Consider the following 6,103-nt stretch of genomic DNA (forward strand, 5'->3'; position numbering starts at 1 on the left):
GGAAGGTCTTGAGGTGGTCTACAACAAGATTTGGAGAAGATAGCAGCTGGTGAATGAGCTTTGAAGAAGTTCTACAAGAGGTATTTTCCTTGTGAATTTGAGTGCTTAGATGATCCTTGTGCTTCCGCTACTGTTGATACAATCATACACATAGGAGATTTGACCTTAATCCTGAGTGAGTGGTGAACTTCTGTTTACGACATAAGTCCTTTGATCTGTATGGGTGAGAGTGATCATGATAGCCGACTCAATAAGCCTACAATTTTGGGGATTTTTCTAATTAGGGAGTTGGGAACACAGCTACACAAGATAGAATTCACTCCTTCCCATTCCTTGGGAAAGTAGATAAATTGTTCCCTTAATAGCTGATTCCGAGTCTTGAACAATGAGGCCCCAACCTCTCACTGGCCCGAGAGGTGTTAGTTTATAGTTGGACTATAAACTGTTTGTTCATTAGAGGAATCAATGATACCTAAGGAGTTAGATGTAACTGTAGGGGTAAAATGGTATTTTAACCCAGTTCAATTATTCTATTGATTGGTTATATCCATGGATACATAAATATGTCTAAAGTGTGAAGAGTACAATTATCGGTCTTTAGTGTAGTAATTGGTAGTTAACGAATATTGATTAATTGGATTAAAGAAGTTTAATCAATTAATCTCATATCATTGAAGTTTCTAATCTGTAGGTCCATAAGATCCCCTTGTTAGCTCACTAAAGGATAGTAATGAGGAATTATTTAAATTGTTCAAATCAAATGAGGTAATTTTATATTAATGAGGTTAATTATAGGTATGATCTATAATCCAAATTATGTAAGAGAGATATATTTGAATAAGATTCAAATATTAGATTTATATGAATTAGATTTATAAAGAGATGTATATATATAAATATGTGATATTTATATATTAATTAACTCCATATTTAATATGATTTAATATAGTTATTTAATTGATTAATTAATGGTTAATTAATTGATTGAGAAATTATGGAGATTAGAGGTTAATATAAATATATGGTATTTATGATAATTAATTAAATGTATATATATTAAACATGATTTAATATATGGTCATTTAATTAACGTGTCAATTAATTAAATAAGGGTTATTTAATTAATTAACACTAAGAGTATAAAGGAAAATACTTGGAGAATGGGTTAACCCTTCTTCATATAAATATGTCTTTATAGCCCATTTAGGGTAAGGGATTCTAATTGTTGGGATTGATGTCCTAATTCTCCCGAAGACTCATTGTTTGTAATGATACACATTGTTTTAGGAATAAAATAACCGTGTGATCATTCTGTACTCCCTCGTGGCGCCCTGGGAGCGTCCTCATTCGGATGGGTTTTGTGCAGTTAGTCGAGATCAAGGTGAACTACATAAATGGATAGGGTCGCTTTAGGTTTTGCCCCAATCGGATTTTTTCCCTTTGGATTAGCTGCTTGGGGCGGATCTTTAGGACCTAAAATGGCGGGTCACACTTATGGGAGATTGTTAAGTAAGCTAATGATCTCTTGGCCAAATCAATGATGGCTAGTCATTATAGGAGCAAGAGTTGTTCTGGTATTAATGACTGAATGAGAACTTCTCAATTCAGAGGATGGATAATTAACCCCCTTTGACGGATTTTATCCTAAACCTTTGAAGCGTCATTGCGAAAGTAGATGTCACACGGGGTTCATATTAGTTTTGCTAAAACCTTATTGGATGTTGTTTGTTTTACAACGGGTATTTGCTTAAAAACCTAGCTTAGGTCAATGTGTTTTTCTTTTCAGCAACTCGTTAGTATTTCTGTTTAATGCTTTTAAAATGACCGATACATACGGTGGAAAGAATCATGTGAAACGTATTTCGTGGAAAACGACCTCGAATTTTTCATGGTTGAGGAATGTCCTCAAGTCCCGACCCTTGATGCACCGCAAAGTGTTCGCAATGCATATGAGAGTGTTCCCTACACGAATGATCAGGATCATATCATATGTGATAAGTCAGAACACTTGTGACCATTCCACAAAGCGTGCCGCATTGGTAGCGTTACCAGGATAAGGATTGTAAACCCCCGAACTTAGGTTCCCTAGTTAAGCATGTTTAGCGAAAGGAATGTTATATTACATATTTATTAAATAGAAATTCATGTTGTTTATAGGGATTATGAAGGAAGGGAAGGAAAAAAATATATCAAATGAAGAAACTCAATCATTAGTCTGCTGGAGGCACTAAGTGTGGAGTGACATGGCAATTAATTCTTTGAACTCAGGAAGCGGCAGAAAGATTAAAAAGGGAAGTGAAACTTCAAAAGCATGATTTTGGCAATTGATAAGAGCAAATTTAGCAAATTCGGTGCCATTTGAAAGCTGGGAGAATCTAGTTTTCAAGGTTGTCTTGCTGGAGGAATATTTCAAGAGGAAAAGAAAAAAAGTGGAGAATTTGCAGAAGAGGCAGAACGACAGATTAATCAAAGCTCGAGGTGAAGTTTGGAAGTTCCAGGCCAAACTATAAGAAATTTTAGGCTGAAATTTTAAGGTAAGGAATTAACTCAAATCTAAACAAGTTTGTAGAAGGAAGTTTCTTGAAAAGAGCTCTGGATTTTAAGTTATGAATTTTTGAAGTTATAATAGGGAATTGGTGCATAAGTAGACAGCTGCTTGTGAGGAACAAGCAAGCAGTTAATCAGGGAGAATTATAGCAAGATTTGGGCATGAGGATCTCGTTTATAAAGGAAATCTCACTGATTTTGTAAGGAAGATCTTGCTCTAGGGGGAAATCTTGCTAGGAATTGAGGTGAATATCGCTAGGAATTTCACAGGAAAAGCTTGATCTCGCTCTAGAGGATCTCGCTGGTATAGCTTTAGAGGATCTTGCTAGCATCGCTCTAGAGGATCTCGCTAGCATCAGTCAGGGGGATCTCACTAGCATCGCTCAGGGGGATCTCGCTGACCTCGCTCATGGGGATCTTGCCAGTAAAGCTGTCTGTATTGATGAAAGTTCCTTTAATAAATGAATTATTTGAGATATTTTACTAGGAATTCTAAGTAGTTTAATCGGGAATTATATCTTTTCAGGCCAAGAAGAGCTAGGGGAAGCGTATAAACCAATAAGAGTCTGACGAACAGTGAGTGACTCAGTAAACTTAAGGTTTCCAATACTTATGCATATATGATCAAGTAAAGCACAGTGACATTAATGATGTATTTAAATTTCCTCAAGCAACAAATGGTTGGAGAATAACTTAATGCATGTTTCCCGGCTTGTATGTGTGTAACACAGGCCAAGGTATGTTGTGTAACCATTACAAAAGTTGTGTTTCTGATTTCGATATATGGTTCCTAGAGGAAGGCAATGAGAGAATGAGTTTTTGTGTAAATGAGTGGCAATGGAACAACTCTTGTGTAAATACTAGGCAATGGAACTTAATTTGGTGTTACAAAATACACATTTGATATCAAAGGACGTTGAGAAGGTATCTAACCAATTAGGTACCAAAGGACATTTGAGAAGGTACCTGGCCAATTTGATACCGAAGGACATTTGAAAAGGTATCTGGCCAATTTGATACCGAAGGACATATGAGAAGGTATCATAGTAGCTCGATACTGAAGAACAAATTTGAGAAGGTATCTGAGCGGTAGTACCTAAAATATGATGGTACTTAGTGTGGCCACGTGCACGTAGACAGTTAAGAATGAGAAACCGAAGTATGGGTTTCTTAGTCGGTAATAAATGTTTGGGAGCTAGAGCGTGTAGGCTCGTTCTCAACTAGGGAATACTAATGTTTAATGATGTCTGAGAATGGTTTACAACTACATAAAGAGACAAATGTTTGAGTTTACACATTGGTATATTTTCGTGTTTATAGTGATGCTACGCTTGTTGCTTTACGATTCTATAGTCACTCACTGAGCTTTTAGCTCACAGAATTTCTGTGTTTTCTCTTTTCAGGTAGCGGTCAATTTCCTCAAGTTTGATCCTGCTGCTGCTTGCCACCGAAAGACTCGGCTTATTAAAAGACTTAGGTTGATAATCCATTTATGTACACATGTTTTGTGAGGGACTAGGGTTTCTGTAGAAATGTTTGGGCCACCTGTGAATATTTTTCTATAAAAGTGATGTCTTGGCTATATGCTTGTAATTATGTAATCTTCATAAGAACTTAAGGGGGAGGTTAGTTGTTTGCGTATATTACTAATAAAATGAATAGGTTGGTATTTAGATTAGAAGGCTTGGGTGGTGAGTGCTGGCAGTAGGGCTAGTAGCTACCACGGTCATATCCTCTTCTAAAATAAAAGGGTAATTTGGGAGGGGGTGTGAAAGGGTTTCCCTCCTTAAACCATATACTACAAACCATTTTGGTTATCACTCAAGACATGATCCACTTGTATGTCACCACATACATGCTTGAGTTACATATAGATAACCAGGGATTTTATGTTTATTGGTTTGTGGTAAAGCAAATAAAACATACAACCTAGAAAAAGCAAGATGTGAAGTAAATATCATATATTATACAACACAAGCGTTCATACAAACAGTTTACAAACTACAGAACACGAGACTTGAGGGCATCAACTCCAACACCTCAAGTCCTGACCCTTGATGCACTGTGAAGTGTTCGTAATACATATGATATGTGGATGAAGGCTAATTTATTGGCACGACTTCATATTTTGGCTAACATTCCTGATGTTTTGGCCAAAAGGGTTGAGAACATGGTCATTGCACTCGAGATCATGTACTCATTGCAAGATTTGTTTGAACGTCAGTTCTTACTTTTCGAGCATAAAGGGATAGATCACGAAACTAGTAGTGTCAATTGTTCTGACACTGATCCCACTACTCTCCAAAAGAGGAGGAAAGACAGTAAATCTAATTTATCGGTCTTAGAGAAGTGTTTGATAGAAAATGATGATTCTGCCTGGATCCTAGATTCTGGTGCTACCAAGCATGTCTATTCCTCTTATCAAGGATTCAGTTCCTGGCAAACGTTGCCACAAGGAGAGATGACTCTTCGAGTCGGTACTGGTGAGGTTGTTTCAGCTGGTGCTGTAGGCAGGTTGAAGTTATTTGTTGACAAAAAACTTTATCTATTACTGGATAATATTTTTGTAGTTCCTCATATTAAAAGGAACTTAATCTTAGTTTTTTGTCTCATTAAACAAGGGTATACCGTCTCCTTTTCTGAAAATAAAGTATTTATTTTCAAGAATGGAATGGAGATTGGTTATGGTTCAATGGAATATAACTTATATGTACTAAGGTTGTTAGTCATAAAAGCCTTGTTTAATACTAAAATGTTCAGTACGGCAACAACAACTAAAAGACCAAAGGTTTCTCCTAAAGAAAACGCCCATCTTTGGAATCTAAGGTTATGTCACATCAACCTCAATAGGATTGAGAAGTTGGTGAAAAGTGGACTTCTAAGGAGTTTAGAAGAAAACTCCTTGTCAGTATGTGAATCATGCCTTGAAGGCAAGATGACCAAATGACCTTTTACTGGAAAAGGTTACAAAGCCAAGGAAGCCTTAGAGCTTGTACATTCAGACCTCTGTGGTCCGATGAATGTTAGAGCTTGGGGTGGGTATGAATATTTAATCTATTTCATAGATGATTATTCAAGATTCGGGTATCTCTACCTAATGCAACGTAAGTATGAAGCCCTTGACAAGTTTAAAGAATATAAGGCTGAAGTTGAAAACTTGTTAGGTAAAAAAATGAAAACACTACGATCTGATCGTGGTGGAAAGTATATGAACCTCCAATTCTAGAACTATATGATAGAACATGGAATTACGTCCCAACTCTCGGCCCCTGGTACACCTTAGCAGAATGGTGTGTCAGAAAGGAGAAACAAAACCTTGTTGGACATGGTTCGGTCTATGATGAGTTATGTTCATCTTCCAGACTCGTTTTGGGGTTTTGCAGTGCATACTACATGCTATATCCTGAACAACGTTTCCTCGAAAAGTATTTCTGAAACACCTTTTGAGTTGTGGAGAGGTCGTAAAGGTAGTTTACGCCACTTCAGAATTTGAGGTTGTCTGGTACATGTTCTAGTGATTAACCCAAATAAGTTGGAACCGCGTTCGAAGGTTTTC

The sequence above is a fragment of the Benincasa hispida genome, chromosome 9 (assembly GCF_009727055.1).
Source record: "Benincasa hispida cultivar B227 chromosome 9, ASM972705v1, whole genome shotgun sequence".
In the NCBI taxonomy this organism is placed as follows: Eukaryota; Viridiplantae; Streptophyta; class Magnoliopsida; order Cucurbitales; family Cucurbitaceae; genus Benincasa; species Benincasa hispida.